The 18,301-nt window shown below is 39.0% G+C and overlaps 3 long non-coding RNA genes across 3 annotated transcripts; 2 read left to right on the forward strand and 1 right to left on the reverse strand.

Annotated features, from left to right (window-relative positions):
* The first annotated feature begins 1,603 nt into the window (after window positions 1–1,603).
* On the forward strand, window positions 1,604–4,122 carry LOC116731017 (uncharacterized). Its single transcript, XR_004341471.1, has 3 exons — window positions 1,604–1,943; window positions 2,035–2,121; window positions 3,828–4,122. It is a non-coding gene; the product is annotated as an uncharacterized LOC116731017 (long non-coding RNA).
* On the reverse strand, window positions 2,348–10,840 carry LOC116731063 (uncharacterized). The gene is made up of 3 exons (XR_004341521.1): window positions 10,538–10,840; window positions 2,807–3,197; window positions 2,348–2,387 (listed from the first exon to the last, which is right to left on the reverse strand). It is a non-coding gene; the product is annotated as an uncharacterized LOC116731063 (long non-coding RNA).
* Window positions 10,841–16,385: 5,545 nt separating this feature from the next.
* Window positions 16,386–18,014, forward strand: LOC116730995 (uncharacterized). The gene is made up of 2 exons (XR_004341445.1): window positions 16,386–16,455; window positions 17,900–18,014. It is a non-coding gene; the product is annotated as an uncharacterized LOC116730995 (long non-coding RNA).
* The last annotated feature ends 287 nt before the right edge of the window (window positions 18,015–18,301 follow it).

Here is an 18,301-nt window from a genome sequence, read left to right on the forward strand (position 1 = left end):
AAGTTTTAGTCAAAAACCGCATTTAACTCAGCACATGAGGATTCATACTGGTCAAAGCCGTTTTCATGTGTGAACTGTGGGATGAGTTTTAATCGAAAACAGAGTGTAACTCAGCACATGAGGATTCATACTGGTGAAAAGCCGTTTACATGTGTGAACTGTGGGATGAGTTTTAATCGAAAACAGAGTTTAACTCAGCACATGAGGATTCACACTGGTGAAAAGCCGTTTTCATGTGTGACCTGTGGAAAAAGTTTTGGTTATAAACCGGCTTTAACTCAGCACATGATGATTCACACTGGTCAAAAGCCGTTTTTCATGTGTGAACTGTGGAAAAAGTTTGTCAAAAACCGCATTTACTCAGCACATGAGGATTCACACTGGTGAAAAGCCGTTTACATGTGTGAACTGTGGGATGAGTTTTATTCGAAAACAGAGTTAACTCAGCACATGATGATTCACACTGGTCAAAAGCCGTTTTCATGTGTGACCTGTGGAAAAGTTTTATTCGAAAACAGGATTTAACTCAGCACATGATGATTCATACTGGTGAAAAGCCGTTTTCATGTGTGAACTGTGGAAAAAGTTTTATTCGAAAACAGGATTTAACTCAGCACATGATGATTCACACAGGTGAAAAGCCGTTTTCATGCGTGACCTGTGGAAAAGTTTTATTCGAAAACAGGATTTAACTCAGCACATGAGGATTCACACAGGTGAAAAGCCATTTTCATGTGTGACCTGTTTAAAAAGTTTTAGTAATAAACATAATTTAACTAAGCACATGACGTGTCACACAGTTGAAAAGCTGTAGAAGTATGTTCCATCAATGTCCTATGTTGTATTTGTTAAATGTGATCATTTTGATCTTCACATTTGGATACTTAGAGATGTTCAACCATGACACATTTTTCTTCATTGATGTTTTATTTTTCTGGTATATTCTGTATCAATAAACAATAATGATAAACTGTATGTTATTGTATTAACATACTGTTTATGTCAAACTGTATGTTGTGTGTGTACAACGTGAAGAGCAGAGGGCTCAGCACACAGCCCTGAGGAGTGCCAGTACTGATGCTGATAGATGAAGAGGCTTGGGGGCCCACTGACTATTTCATGCATTAACAGAGTTTGACCGGACATGGACTCCCTTCCAGAACATTCTCACATGATTGGACTTGAGGGATTGATTTGTATTATTCTGTACCATAGAGAGTGAGTGGGGTTTATTTTTGTAGTTTTTTAAATCAACAATAGAATGTATATAATGGTTGAGTGTTTTAAAAAAAAATCTACAAAACAGTATTTGTGTTAATTTTGTGTTTAATGTAAAATGAGATTGAATCTGATTTCATTTCTTTCAAATTATGTTAACCAGTTTTACTCTACCTAATTAAAATCTATTCAAATAAAAAAAATCATTTGTACAAAGTACATGTAATTATTTTTAATATTTTGCTTTTTATATTTTGCTTTTGCAATATTTTGCTTTTTTCTCTAGTTTTAGCTGTAATATTTTAATCTGTTCTGCTGCAGCATTTAGATTACTGTATTTTAATGTTGAAACTATTTTTATGTTATATGTATTTTAGAAAGAAATAAACGTGTAACATTTCATTTAACATTAAAAGTTTTGAGTTTTCCTTTAGTGTATGTTGTGCCTGATCCTTGAACCCAGTAGATGGTGGTACTACAGCTATACTGGTTGTAGCCACTGTGGTTCCTGTAACTGATGGGTTGCTGGTTCAAACTTCCCACATGTAACCCAGGTGTCCGCCATGACCCAATCACCTTCCCTTTAAGTTGATTGTCATGTGTGCTTCCGGGTTTTGTTTTTTCTTCCCCACCTTGCTGCTACTCACTGTTGGTTGTTTGTAAAACAACCTGGAGTTTCTGAATCGACTCATCACTCATTTAATCTCTAAAACTTGAAGATTGCGGTGAGTTGTTAAATACCATCTGACTTGACGTTGTATAGCATTTGCAATGATAGCGCCGCTAATATTTCCCTCCTGTTGAATCACTCGCCAGGTTGTGATCCATTGACAGCTGGTGAACCTTCCTGATCTGAGCCAGTTATCATTGCATCCACCTCATCAGATAATCCGTTACTCGACGGTGAGTAGATAATAGGGCGTTATTTTCGCTCTGCTGCGCCAGTTAGCATTAGCATTAGCTCTGATCCATCGACAATCAGTGGCCCACATCAGTTTAGTCTACTTATTAATTACTTACTTAATGAAGAATCACACTGTTGCAGCCGAATTAAAGACCACACCTTTAATATTTAAGGGTTTACCTTTCAACTTTAGATTTGATTATTTTTTCCATGATTTCTTTATTGGTGTTGCATTCCATGTTGGTGCAGCGATGAAATTTGGTACCTAATATGATTTAGTTTGTAGCTACTTTGATCAATCACATTTGTAAGTTGATTGATTTGATTCAATATTGGTTGTTTGTAACGACTGCTAATTATATTATCTAGGCAATTTTGAACTTGAATTATGAAGTGTGCTTTTTTAAAAAAAAGGATTTAAATTTTTCTTTTTATCTTCTCCTTTCTTTTTTATTTTTTCTATGAAGTTGTTAAAATATAGCAAGTACATATTTAATTGTTTTCTTGTCTCTTCCATTTAGTTTATATAAATATAATGTTTATATATGAACTTAATGTGTGTTATCTGGTCTTTTAGGTCAGGTTTTTCCCCCTTGCATTGACTTGATGACGGAAGATGGCGAGCTACCCACCCACCCTCTGGTGGTAGGAAAACGGAACTACACTTTCCCTACAGAAACGAACTAAACTCTGAGTATTGAAAAGGGAACATAATTATTCTCTTTGTTCTTGGATCTATTGTGGACTTTATTACGTTTGAAGTATCAATGATTATTATTATAATTGTTTTTGTTGGTTTGTTTTTTTCCCCTTCTGTTTTTGGAAATTTATTGTTTTGTTGTTTTGGTATTATTATTATTATTATTATTGCCACTGCAATAAATAGCAATATTAACAAACTTTACTTTTTTGTATCAGTTGTATTAATTATTCACCCCACTCATGACTCCGTGCCGTACCTACTTCTGATTATACAAACTGGTTAACACTACACCTCGCAGTCAGATCTGCTCAGTTGAGAAAGGCGCTACACACATCCATCTCAGTTGTTGAGTCCTTGAGCAAGGCACCAAACCTGCCTTACCTGCTGTTAGTCAGAAGTCCGATGGTGCCGATTGTGTAGCAGCTTCTGTCAGTCTGCCCTAGGGCAGCTGGGCTACAATGTAGCTTACCACCATCAACATGTAAAGCACTTTGGCATCCTCTGCACTAGATAAATCGCTATACAAACATTTACCATTGACTAAACACTTGCATTTTGTCTTTTTGTTGTGTTTTGTATTAAACTTGTCCTGTCTGACAGTGTGACACTCAGCATTGTCGAGTACCAAGGTTAAGCCCTAAAGACTTGCACAAGTGGACCATTATGGCTTCCCCCTGATATAATTACATGAAACTTTATTAGAAACTGCTTTGGGTTTATTTTATTAAATTGTAATGAGACGGAGAAGAAAGCTGGAGAGAAAAGAAAGGTGAGAAAAAAGTTTTATAGGGGCCCCCTCCTCTCACCCAACTTGATATAAAGGTGATCACAGAGAGGAGGGAGCCAGAGACCAAACCTGACAGACAGACCAGGCACACAGAGACAAGATCACATGTTCCCATTCTCATGTGTACACCCAGACATTCAAACCCATGTAGACAATGTCAAAATAAACAAAACAAAAATGGACGCCATACACCCACTTGCATTTCTCATACACAGAGATCCAACCAGAACCAGGACCACCAGCTTAGGAATCATTCAAACCAAACCCCTATCCCAAGTCACAAAGCCAGCCTGCCAACCAAAGGATCCACCTAGTCCCAATGAAGAAGATCCAGCAGACATACAGGGCACTGGGTTAACTGAAAGAACCCCAACCCAAGAAATGGACCGACCGACTACTTCTTGAAGCCCATCAAGAAAATGCAGTGTGTGTGCAAAGCAGTAATCACAGCAAAAGGTTGCTACTTTGAAGAAACTAGAATATAAGGGGTATTTTCAGTTGTTTTAAACTTTTTTGTTTAGTGCATATTTCCACATGTGTTATTCATAGTTTTGATGCCTTCAGTGTGAATCTACAATGTCAATAGTCATGAAAATAAAGGAAACTCATTGAATTAAAAGGTGTGTCCAAACTTTTGGTCTGTACTGTATATGGTCTAAAAGTGATCTAAGCTTAGATTTAAAACTTATAAGATGATAAGTTTCTCTTTAAAAACAAAATGACATTGTAACTGATGCTGTTATTTGTAAAATTATATTAACCAGTTCAACTCCACCTATGTAATAGCTTAATGAATAAATAAAAAATAATTACTTTTAAAATTCATTATAAATTAATTTTCATACATTGATGGTTCTTGATTGTAGAAAGTATGGTTGATTATTATTGTCTTCAGTAATTTAGTGTTTCTGTTGTCTTAGTTATATTTTTTCTCTGTTCTGCTGCAGCTGTTTTCTATTATAGATCACCATGTTTCTAATGCTGGAACTAATTTAACCTCCACACATAGATATATTATTATTGTAGTAGAACATTTGCCTTTCCTGTGAAAATGTCGTGTTAGTGCTGAATGTTACTGCTGAAAATTGTAGAAACATTTGAGTTCAACTGCAGAACACTTGCTGAAATGAAATGAGTAGAAGCAGCAGGAAAAAGTTAAACAGTGCAAATCTGTCAGCTAAACTGAATAATTTAAAATCAGTACCAACATCCCTGCTTAAAACTTTAAATATGGCATAGTAATGCTTGCAAACATAAAATATAAGGTCATATATTGAATAATTTCAGTATTAAAGAGAGTAATAGCATTTAACCCATCTAGTGCAGTAGAAAGAAACTACAGTATTATTTAAATACCGGTAGAAAATTCAAATAGATAAAACCGTTAAAAGTCTTTTACACTCGACCACCAGCACCGCACAATTCAGTGAACAAACCGGTGCTGATCGGCTCTCAATAAGCCACAGGATGGGCGGAACCAGCGGTAACTCCGAACAAAGCAGCAGCGATCATTGTGGATATACGGAAACTATAGGAAAGGTTCTGATCTGGTGGAGTGAAGAAACTGTGAAACATGTTGCGGGATGTAGGAGATACGAATCAGAAGACAATATTAACTTTGAATTTGTGGAAAACTGGAATACTAGTATTGTATTTGTTTTATTTAGATAAAGTGGAAGAAAAGATTTTACGTCTTTCAAAGAGAACTGGCACTGTATGAGAAATCTTTAGATGTGATGATCGTAAGATCCACAAGGTGGCGGTAATGCAATGACATGAAGGAACGACAGTCATAAAATCCCAAAGAAGAAGAAGAAGAAGACAAAGAAAATGGCGCATGGTCTGTTTTGTTGAATGTTCGACTGTTTCTCTAAACGAGTTTATCAACGAGCCGTTAACTGCTGCTGAAGAAACATTCACAGAGTTTAAAGAAATCATCGTCAAGTCGGAGGAAGAGATGGATGATCATCGCAGACTGCTGGATTTCTCCCGGAGGCCCCAGATAATCTTACACCGAATAGGTAGGAACCACCAGCGTTTGGATGCAGGTTAAGGTCTAAATGTCTGCACCTTTCTGTATGAGGATCATTTTAGTAAATGTTCTTTTCCCGTATAAATGTTTTGTTAACCGGTAAATGAACGCAGGAATCACAATTACGCTGTGAAAATGGCTTATTGATGTAGAAATAAAATGACCTTTTATGGCTTTTCCTCCTTTAAACTAATCAAACTTACTTTTGAAAACAGGAGAAATGTGAACAATGCAGCGCAAGGTTAGTAAAGCAAACAGCATGAAACAATAATAGTGTGTTAGTAGCTGTAAAATGTAATAATTTGTAATAAATAAATTGTAGTGGCGATTGTTTGTCAAACCAAACATCCTATAAAAGTTCAGTCAACAAGCCACTGCTGCACTGAGGTGATGCTTCGTACGAAGGTAAAAGAAGTTCAATGTCCAAAAAACTAGAAAATTGCTTTTATAGTTTATTTTTTCCAGTTTGACAAGCAAATAACAAAGATCAAACTTTACATTAGTGATGTGTTGAGTAATGAAGCGGGTAAGACAGAGAACTCACCTAAACCTGAGCAGTTAAAGTTTTTATTTTTTAGTAATAAATCGTTGTCCCTGGTGACATAGCGAGTAACAAGCCAATCACAACCCTCTTTTCTATTTGTTTCTAGTTTTCTTTTGGATCCAGCCATTGTTTCATACAACCAGATTAATCAGAATTTATGTATCAGAATCACAAACATTTTAAACTTGTTTATTCATTGTAAAGCTTCATGTTGTTTTTACGTTGCCTATTTTACATATATTGTCCAGTTGATGTCACAGTAGAGCAAATGAAGCACCGCGGTGCATCGGCTCATGAGTCGAATGATTGGATGGAGTTCCTCAGGGCTTCATGAAGCTGCATCTCACCATCACTACTTTTCATTGTTTCCTCTCCTGCTCTGGTCAAAACCCACAGGCCCAACCCAGTGCATGCTGGTCCTATACCAGTCCCTATACTTACAGAAAATGGACCCACAGTTCTTAATGTCTAACTTAGAAAAGTTAATAACAAAGGAACAAAAACTAAACAGCTATTAACCTACAAATAAACTCATGTTTATAAATAAACCATAAAGATATAAAGTGAACTAAAGTAAAATTTCAATATAATTCAAAGTAATAAAAATAAATAGTATCTTGAAATAATACAATTTGCAGGTAAATATTAACAATAATCCCTACTACAATTAATTTTGTAATAAAATATTTTTTTTTCATATCCGTTAATTGAGAATTCCCCAAATGTCAGCTGGATATATCGACTGATCTGTCTCTCTGTCTACGCTCTTGAATTATCAATTGTTTTTTTTTTTATTCATTTCTGTCTTGAAAGATGAACAATTACTCGTATTTATTTCAGAAAAGGTAGCAATTACTCTTTCTCTGTTTTCTTCTCCAGATTCCCTGAAGTGTAACGTTTATAACCAGGAGAGGAGATCCACTCTGGACCAGGAGGAGTTAGAACCTGTGCAGGTGAAACAAGAACAGGAAGAGCCTGAAGATCATCAGATAAAAGTGGAAGAGGAAGAAGTTTACTGCAGTCAGGGTGAAGAACAGATTGAATTAAAACAGGAGACTGATACCTGCATGGTGGTTCCTGTTGATGAGCAAACAGACCACACTGAATCAGAACCAAACAGGAACCAAGACATCTTCCAGGAAGCTGCTGAAGCTGAGAACCAAAATCAGGAAAGAAGAAAACCTTTCTCATGTGTCATCTGTAAAAAGCGTTTGACTTTCAAATCTGTTTTTGATGCTCATATGAGAACTCATACGGGGTGAAAAGCCGTTTTCATGTGTGAACTGTGGAAAAAGTTTTAGTCAAAAACAGAATTTAACTCAGCATATGAAGATTCACACTGGTCAAAAGCCCTTTTCATGTGTGAACTGTGGAAAAAGTTTTAGTCAAAAACAGAATTTAACTAAGCATATGAAGATTCACACTGGTCAAAAGCCGTTTTCATGTGTGAACTGTGGAAAGGTTTTAGTCAAAAACAGATTTTAACTCAGCACTTGAGGATTCACACTGGTCAAAAGCCGTTTTCATGTGTGACCTGTGGAAAAAGTTTTGGTTATAAACCGCATTTAACTCAGCACATGATGATTCACACTGGTGAAAAGCCGTTTTCATGTGTGACCTGTGGAACAAGTTTTAGGTATAAATCGGCTTTAACTAAGCACATGATGATTCACACTGGTCAAAAGCCGTTTTCATGTGTGACCTGTGGAAAAAGTTTTAGTGAAAAACAGCATTTAACTCGGCACATGATGATTCACACTGGTGAAAAGCCGTTTTCATGTGGCAATTGTGGAAAAAGTTTTAGCCATAAACCGACTTTAAACTCAGCACATGATGATTCACACTGGTGAAAAGCCGTTTTCATGTGGCAATTGTGGAAAAAGTTTTCTCCATAAACCGGCTTTAACTCGGCACATGAGGATTCACACTGGTGAAAAGCTGTTTTCATGTGTGACCTGTTTAAAAAGTTTTAGTAATAAACATAATTTAACTCGGCACATGACGCGTCACACAGTTGAAAAGCTTTAGAAGTATGTTCCATAAATGTCCTATGTTGTATTTGTTAAATGTGATCATTTTGATCTTCACATTTGGATACTTAGAGATGTTCAACCATGACACATTTTCCTTCATTGATGTTTTATTTTTCTGGTATATTCTGTATAAAAAAACAATAATGATAAACTGTATGTTATTGTATTAACTTACTGTTTATGTCAAACTGTATGTTGTGTGTGTACAACGTGAAGAGCAGAGGGCTCAGCACACAGCCCTGAGGAGTGCCAGTACTGATGCTGATAGATGAAGAGGCTTGGGGGCCCACTGACTATTTCATGCATTAACAGAGTTTGACCGGACATGGACTCCCTTCCAGAACATTCTCACATGATTGGACTTGAGGGATTGATTTGTATTATTCTGTACCATAGAGAGTGAGTGGGGTTTATTTTTGTAGTTTTTTAAATCAACAATAGAATGTACATAATGGTTGAGTATTTTAAAAAAAAATCTACAAAACAGTATTTGTGTTAATTTTGTGTTTAATGTAAAATGAGATTGAATCTGATTTCATTTCTTTCAAATTATGTTAACCGGTTTTACTCTACCTAATTAAAATCTATTCAAATAAAAAAAAAAATATTTGTACTTTAAAGAAATGCAAAATTCACCGTGTTAAGGAAGAATAATTTTATAAATTAACTTTGGACAAAACGTTTGGCTCTCTTCCTTAAACTTCCGGGTCCTCAGCGGGCGACGTGCAGCCACAAGGAAAACAACAACACTGCGCGTTAACGTCACAGAATCACAGAGTTTAATCCCATACAAGGCAACGCATTAATTAACAGCAAAACTGCAGAGGAACAGAGATATGCATTCTTTACCTTATACAGACAAAGACAGACAAGACAAAGACAAACAAAAAAACAAAACAAAGACGCGTCTTTGGAGAGAGCGATGCAAAAAAGCAAAAATAGTGGCAGCTCTCTGAATTTTTACTCCTGTACACGAAGTCTTATACTGAAGGTGTGTCTTTTCTTTTTAATATATTCACTTAAGGCATTCCTCTAGTTGACCAACTGGAAGCTACCTTGGACACTCAGAGAAACTTAGAAACTCTCCCTAATTTACGCCAAAGATCAAAGGCCATTTGCTCTCTGGTAAAAACAAAAGAGCCAACAGCTGCATCCTGACCTCCTGTGGTTCTACGGTCATTTTGGGTACAGAGAAACATGAGATAAGATTTCACAGATATCTGTGAAATCCGAAGTCTCTCCCATTATCTCTCCTTACATAAAATTCTCAAAGAAACTTAAATCCAGTAATTTTGGTTCAAGGAAAGGTTATCTTTACAAACCCCAGTTTTGCTCCTCTGCACTCAGCACCTCAAAAGATTGAGTCCTGCCAAAAATAACACATAAATCAACAGAACAAAAATGAGGTATAATCCTGAGCAATTTTCTAATACTAAACAAAACATTTTCATTCAAACAATTTCCATTTGATTCTGATATAGTCACAGATAGTACAATTTCAAATACATTCATCATTACTAGATTAGTAGTTTTAAAATGAGATAATACAATCTTCAGTAAAAACATGGTATTAATACTTAGAAAAATGTCTTAGAAATTAAATGTTAGTGGTTTCAACCTTCTATGTTGTATTCAGTTTCACACCATCCCAGATGTTGGTTTCTGGAAGGCTTTTGATCTTCTGTGAACAAAACAGGCTTCTCTCCCCCAAGCTCAAATGATAGTGCCTTGGGGAGATGCTAATTTTACGGCCTCCTGTGCTCTGGCACACAGCAGGAGACCCCATTGAGAGATCTGCATTTGGTTCCTGTTTGTCTGAATGCTTGCTCATCTAGTTTTAATTTTAAATCCTTAACACAAACCTGTTCAAAATAAAGAAATTTGTTCAAAATAAGAATGTTCAATATACCTTTTACACATGCCGTAAGATTAACTGTATTAAGCACTAAAAATTTCCTCATGCATTGATTGCACAAAGTACATGTAATTATTTTTAATATTTTTGCTTTTTTCTCTTGTTTTAGCTGTAATATTTTAATCTGTTCTGCTGCAGCATTTAGATTACTGTATTTTAATGTTGAAACTATTTTATGTTTTATATGTATTTTAGAAAGAAATAAACGTGTAACATTTCATTTAACATTAAAGTTTTGAGTTTTCCTTTAGTGTATGTTATGCCTTATATTTGAACCAGGTAGATGGTGGTACTACAGCTATACTGGTTGTAGCCACTGTGGTTCCTGTAACTGATGGGTTTCCGGTTCAAACTTCCCACATCCATCTCAGTTGTTGAGTCCTTGAGCAAGGCAACCAAACCTGCCTTGCCTGCTGTTAGTCAGAAGTCCGATGGCGCCCATTGTGTAGCAGCTTCTGTCAGTCTGCCCTAGGGCAGCTGGGCTACAATGTAGCTTACCACCATCGACATGTAAAGCACTTTGGCATCCTCTACACTAGATAAATCGCTATACATACATTTACCATTGACTATACACTTGCATTTTGTCTTTTTGTTGTGTTTTGTATTAAACTTGTCCTGTCTGACAGTGTGACACTCAGCATTGTCGAGTACCAAGGTTAAGCACTAAAGACTTGCATAAGTGGACCATTATGGCTTCCCCCTGATATAATTACATGAAACTTTATTAGAAACTGCTTTGGGTTTATTTTATTAATTGTAATGAGACGGAGAAGAAAGCGGGAGAGAAAAGAAAGGTGAGAAAAAGTTTTATAGGGGCCCCCTCCTCTCACCCAACTTGATATAAAGGTGATCACAGAGAGGAGGGAGCCAGAGACCAAACCTGACAGACAGACCAGGCACACAGAGACAAGATCACATGTTCCCATTCTCATGTGTACACCCAGACATTCAAACCCATGTAGACAATGTCAAAATAAACAAAACAAAAATGGACGCCATACACCCACTTGCCATTTCTCATACACAGAGATCCAACAACCAACCAGAACCAGGACCACCAGCTTAGGAATCATTCAAACCAAACCCTATCCCAAGTCACAAACCCAGCCTGCCAACCAAAGGATCCAACCTAGTCCCAATGAAGAAGATCCAGCAGACATACAGGGCACCGGGTTGACTGAAAGAACCCAACCCAAGAAATGGACCGACCAGCCAGCTCAGCGCAATATCCAGAACAAGAATACCACCCACAGCCCTGAATCCCAGCCCAGCACCAGGCTGTGGCCACAGATAGGCTAGCAAAGCAATAAATCACATCCCATGCCAACACCAAGACAGACAGACAGTAAACGATACCAGACCCAAAAAAAGGGGCCAATTAAAATGCAAACACCAGCCAACACAAGCACTTTCACCACTTCATACACAAATAAGCCAAAAACACAAGGCTCTCAACTTGCCGACTACACCACCAGTAGGAAGGATGCTACAGAAAAGCCAACGCACCAACTGTGAAAAAGGAAGCAGCCCCTCACAGGTTCCATAAACATCCCCGCCGCCAAGTGATAAGTAAAAAGCAATCCTAACCCTATCCCTTACCCTACCCTAACCCTAACCCCTTACCCATTTGGGCGGACTTCCCTAAACTCCCCCGTGGCACAATGGTTAAGAAACTTGCCTCTCACCCGGGAGAGCCTGGTTTGATACCAGCTTGGGACGCAGAGTTGGAGGACGTGCCATCCAGGTATCATTTTTGAATTGAATTTATGCAAATGGGAACCAACATTCACAGGGGCTTTAAGGGGGGGGTCCCGTGCATTTATTGGGCAAAAGAGTGGGCTCAGGTCATCACACACACTTGGAAGAATAAACTAAACCAGGCACTTAAGAAGCACAATGGTTAAGAAACTTGCTTCTCACCCGGGAGAGCCTGGTTCGATACCAGCTTGGGACGCAGAGTTGGAGGACTTGCCATCTGGGTATCATTTTGAATTGGATTTATGCCATATGGGAACCACCATTCACAGGGGCTTTGAGGGGGGTCCCGTGCATTTATTGGGCAAAGGTGGGCTCAGGTCATCACACACACTTGGAAGAATAACGAAACCAGGCACAACCTCCTCTGATGCCCCCCCAGAGCAGGGGGGGCTTTGCCACCAGGGAGTAAATATTGCCACCTGGGTATCAACAAAGAGATGAGCACTAGCAGACGTGGCTAATGTAGAGAACAAGGGCAGATCATCACTGAACGCTTGGACCTGCAGAGAACCAGGGGGACTCATGGAGCTCATTTACCCAGGAATGGAGCACCATAAGCCTGCATGGAGGTTGGATGAAACAGCCCTTGGACCTCCAGAGTACCACTGGGCTCACACTGACCACCAGCACTCAGACACTTTGCACATAAAGCTAACCTACTTTGCCACAAAGGGACATCAGTCAGAGTACCCAGGTGGCAGGCATATCCCTCCACCCACACTACCCATGGACCACCAGAGTACCAGGGGGACTCATGGAGCTTAGGTACCCAGGAATGGAGCACCATAACCCCGCATGGAGGTAGGATGAAACAGCCCTTGGACCTCCAGAGAACCAGGGGGACTCATGGAGCTTAAGTACCCAGGAATGGAGCACCATACCCCCGCATGGAGGACAGATGAACCACCCCCATGGACCTCCAGAGAACCAGGGGGACTCATGGAGGTTAAGTACCCAGGAATGGAGCACCATAACCCCGCATGGAGGTAGGATGAACCACCCCCTTGGACCTCCAGAGAACCAGGGGGACTCATGGAGGTTAAGTACCCAGGAATGGAGCACCATAACCCCGCATGGAGGTAGGATGAACCACCCCCTTGGACCTCCAGAGTAGTACCCATGAACCACCAGCACTCAGGCACTTAGCACAAAAAGCTAACCTAAATTGCCACCAAGGATCACCGGTTGGAACACCCAGGTGGCAGGCCTCCCCATCCCCCACACTAGCCAGGGACCACACTACCCATGAACCACCAGCACTCAGACACTTGGCACACAAAGCTAACCTAATTTGCCACCAAGGATCACCGGTTGGAACACCCAGGTGGCAGGCCTCCCCATCCCCCACACTAGCCAGGGACCACACTACCCATGAACCACCAGCACTCAGACACTTAGCACACAAAGCTAACCTAATTTGCCACCAAGGATCACCGGTTGGAACACCCAGGTGGCAGGCCTCCCCATCCCCCACACTAGCCAGGGACCACACTACCCATGAACCACCAGCACTCAGACACTTAGCACACAAAGCTAACCTAATTTGCCACCAAGGATCACCGGTTAGAACACCCAGGTGGCAGGCTCTCTGAGCTGAAAATGAAAATCTGACATGATTCTAATCCTAATACAAGAGCTCCATCCAGGGGATTTTGCATGAACTGCAACTGCACCCATATGGCTCCAAAAGCGCCCAAATGGCACATTCAAAGGAATACCGAGGTGGCAAATGAGTTCTTGCAGCCACTTAGGCATAGTGGCAGAACACGGCGGTGTCAAAGCCTATGGAAAAATTTTGCCACTTCGGACCGTGGCCGAGGGGATGGTTGTTGTGAAGTCCAACATAATGAGAGCTCAGCAACCCCAACCCTGACAGACCCACACAGAGACTGCTGGATCATCCAGACACAGGACCACCACCACCCCACTGCGATCCACCTCACAACTGAGGACAAGACGTGGCATAAAGAGCCCAAAACCATGTTGAAAATTCACAGTGCAAACATGCAGTGCATGAACCGGCCCCAAAATCCAGACTACATACTGAGCAGAACCCAAGTCTCAGGTTTCAGCCAGGATCCAGGGAAAATACGCCCCCAGAATCCCAAGACTACCCCAGAACAATACGGCCACCATGCTAGTAACCCATCTCAAGCTGTAAGGAGCCCCAAACTCACCACATGCTGCCCGCCAGAAGTCATTCACAGGGTCACTAATGTCCCCTCCCCAGATGAGGGCCACAGACCCCAGATGCCCAAAACCTAGACCCGTACCAGCAACAATGTCCCACAGGACGGCCAGGTTCTCCAGAGTCGAGCAATTATGTGTATAAATCCAGATTTTCTTCTTTTAGACAAATAAAAAGAAAGCCATAAAAAATGTAATGTTGATATAAAGTTACATTTGTTAAAATCTGAGGGTTAAAGCATAATTTCTGTCATGAGGGGATTGATCCGCTTGACCCACATACAGAACAAACATGAAAGCCGGTGAATCAGTTCAATACAGTTTATTTTGTCCAGAGAATTGAATGAAATGTGAATCTTGTCCCGAGTCCACTGTATAGGATCGACTGCATCCTGGAGGAGGGAAAGGTGAATGGTGAGTCTGCGTTCTTGAATTGAGACTGAAGGAGAGGATTTAATTACTTACTTGATGAAATGCAGTTAATCTGCCAGGGAGGAAGAAGCGGTGGGGGGCTGCTGGAGTCGAGGCTGCTTGTTGGTGGCGTGTGGAGTCTCAGAGTTTGGTGTAGATCGCTGGTGGAGGTGGTGTTGGAGGGCGGACAGGTAATCGAGCAAACGGTGACCAGAGGAGCGAGCCTTCGCCGGTTTCCCACACAGCAGACCGGCCTGAACCGGATCTGGCATTCTGCTCACACATCTGGCAAACCTCTGGCATGGCAAATTGGAGGTCAGCCAGACTCAGGAAAGATCTGGCAGTGGATGGGCATGGTTCACATGAGGCATGCCTCACCTGGCCAGATCTGTCCAAGCCAAATACGGGTAGTTACTGAAGTAGTCATGTCACCATGTGACAATTTATTTGTCATAAGTCATTTTAGGAAATCAGTTCTTAACAAGGTTATAAAATTATAATATTTATAATTGATAGAAAAGCTATAATCAATTTATTCACCTCTGTTATTAGCTCTAATTGAACATTTTCATTAATGGTTGTGCATTCTCAAACATATATACAATAAATTCTTTGATAGGTTTCTCTTTGAAACAAGATGATATTGCAAACTTATGCTGTTATTTGTTTTAAATTATATTAACCAGTCTAACTCTACCTATGTAAAAGCTTTATGAAGAAATTTTTAAAACGTTTTACTCTATAGAAAATGAATATTCACTATAAATTAATTTTCATGCATTAATTTTCTTGATTGTAGAAAATATGGTTGAATATTTTCTTCATAATTTGTTGTGTCTTTTGTCTTAGTTATATTTTTCTCTGTTTCTGCTGCAGCTGTTTTCTATTATAGATCACCATGTTTCTAATGCTAGAACTCATTTAACCTCCACACATAGATATATTATTAGTGTCTTAGAAAGTAAGTAGAACATTTGCCTTTTCCTGTGAAAATGTCGTGTTAGTGCTGAATGTTACTGCTGAAAATTGTAGAAACATTTGAGTTCAACTGCAGAACACTGCTGAAATGAAATGAGTAGAAGCAGCAGAAAAAGTTAAACAGTGCAAAGCTGTCAGCTAAACTGAATAATTTAAAATCAGTACCAACATCCCTGCTTAAAACTTTAAATATGACATAGTAATGCTTGCAAACATAAAATATAAGGTCATATATTGAATAATTTCAGTATTAAAGAGAGTAATGGCATTTAACCCCATCTAGTGCAGTAGAAAGAAACTACAGTATTATTTAAATACCGGTAGAAAATTCAAATAGATAAAACCGTTAAAAGTCTTTTACACTCGACCACCAGCACCGCACAATTAAATGAACAAGCCGGTGCTGATCGGCTCTCAATAAGCCACAGGATGGGCGGAACCAGCGGTAACTCCGAACAAAGCAGCAGCGATCATTGTGGATATACGGAAACTATAGGAAAGGTTCTGATCTGGTGGAGTGAAGAAACTGTGAAACATGTTGCGGGATGTAGGAGATACGAATCAGAAGACAATATTAACTTTGAATTGTGGAAAACTGGAATACTAATATTGTATTTGTTTTATTTAGATAAAGTGGAAGAAAAGATTTTACGTCTTTCAAAGAGAACTGGCACTGTATGAGAAATCTTTAGATGTGATGATCGTAAGATCCACAAGGTGGCGGTAATGCAATGACATGAATGAACGACAGTCATAAAATCCCAAAGAAGAAGAAGAAGAAGACAAAGAAAATGGCGCATGGTCTGTTTGGTTGAATGTTCGACTGTTTCTCTAAACGAGTTTATCAACGAGCCGTTAACTGCTGCTGAAGAAACATTCACAGAGTTTAAAGAAATCATCGTCAAGTCGGAGGAAGAGATGGATGATCATCGCAGACTGCTGGATTTCTCCCGGAGGCCCCAGATAATCTTACACCGAATAGGTAGGAACCACCAGCGTTTGGATGCAGGTTAAGGTCTAAATGTCTGCACCTTTCTGTATGAGGATCATTTTAGTAAATGTTCTTTTCCCGTATAAATGTTTTGTTAACCGGTAAATGAACGCAGGAATCACAATTACGCTGTGAAAATGGCTTATTGATGTAGAAATAAAATGACCTTTTATGGCTTTTCCTCCTTTAACTAATCAAACTTACTTTTGAAAACAGGAGAAATGTGAACAATGCAGCGCAAGGTTAGTAAAGCAAACAGCATGAAACAATAATAGTGTGTTAGTAGCTGTAAAATGTAATAATTTGTAATAAATAAATTGTAGTGGCGATTGTTTGTCAAACCAAACATCCTATAAAAGTTCAGTCAACAAGCCACTGCTGCACTGAGGTGATGCTTCGTACGAAGGTAAAAGAAGTTCAATGTCCAAAAAACTTGAAAATTGCTTTTATAGTTTATTTTTTTCAGTTTGACAAGCAAATAACAAAGATCAAACTTTACATTAATGGTGTGTTGAGTAATGAAGCGGGTAAGACAGAGAACTCACCTAAACCTGAGCAGTTAAAGTTTTTATTTTTTAGTAATAAATCGTTGTCCCTGGTGACATAGCGAGTAACAAGCCAATCACAACCCTCTTTTCTATTTGTTTCTAGTTTCTTTTGGATCCAGCCATTGTTTCATACAACCAGATTAATCAGAATTTATGTATCAGAATCACAAACATTTTAAACTTGTTTATTCATTGTAAAGCTTCATGTTGTTTTCACGTTGCCTATTTTACATATATTGTCCAGTTGATGTCACAGTAGAGCAAATGAAGCACCGCGGTGCATCGGCTCATGAGTCGAATGATTGGATGGAGTTCCTCAGGGCTTCATGAAGCTGCATCTCACCATCACTACTTTTCATTGTTTCCTCTCCTGCTCTGGTCAAAACCCACAGGCCCAACCCAGTGCATGCTGGTCCTATACCAGTCCCTATACGTACAGAAAATGGACCCACAGTTCTTAATGTCTAACTTAGAAAAGTAAATAACAAACACAAAGCAACAAAAACTAAACAATTATTAACCTACAAATAAACTCTGTAAATAAACCCCAAAAATATAAAGTGAACTAAAATCAAATTTAATACAAATAAAAGTAATGATAGTTCCAAAATAAGTAATATCTTTAAATAATAAAATTTACTTGTAAATATTAACATTGGCAACTATTATTAATTTTATAATAAATAAAAAATATTTAATATCCGTTCATTTGAGAATTCTGCAATTGTCTGCTGGATTTGTCGCCTGATCTGTCTCTCTGTCTACGCTCTTAAATTTTTCGGTGTGGGTTTTTTCATTTTTTTCATTTCTGTCGTAAACGATGAACGATTTCTCCCATATACTTCAATAAAATAACGATTGCTTTTTAAATCTGTTTTCTTGTCCAGATTGCCTGCAGTGTAACATTTATTACCAGGAGAGGAGATCCACTCTGGACCAGGAGGAGTTGGAACCTCTGCAGGTGAAACAAGAACAGGAAGAGCCTGAAGATCATCAGATAAAGAAGAGCAGGAGGATCTAAAACACCAGCAGATTAAAAGTGGAAGAGAAAGAAGTTTACTGCAGTCAGGCTGAAGAACAGATTGAATTCAAACAGGAGACTGATACTTGCATGGTGGTTCCTGTTGATGAGCAAACAGACCACAATGAATCAGAACCAAACAGGAACCAAGACATCTTCCAGGAAGCTGCTGAAGCTGAGAACCAAAATCAGGAAAGAAGAAAACCTTTCTCATGTGTCATCTGTAAAATGCGTTTGACTTTCAAATCTGTTTTTGATGCTCATATGA

The sequence above is a fragment of the Xiphophorus hellerii genome, chromosome 13 (assembly GCF_003331165.1).
Source record: "Xiphophorus hellerii strain 12219 chromosome 13, Xiphophorus_hellerii-4.1, whole genome shotgun sequence".
Taxonomy (NCBI): domain Eukaryota; kingdom Metazoa; phylum Chordata; class Actinopteri; order Cyprinodontiformes; family Poeciliidae; genus Xiphophorus; species Xiphophorus hellerii.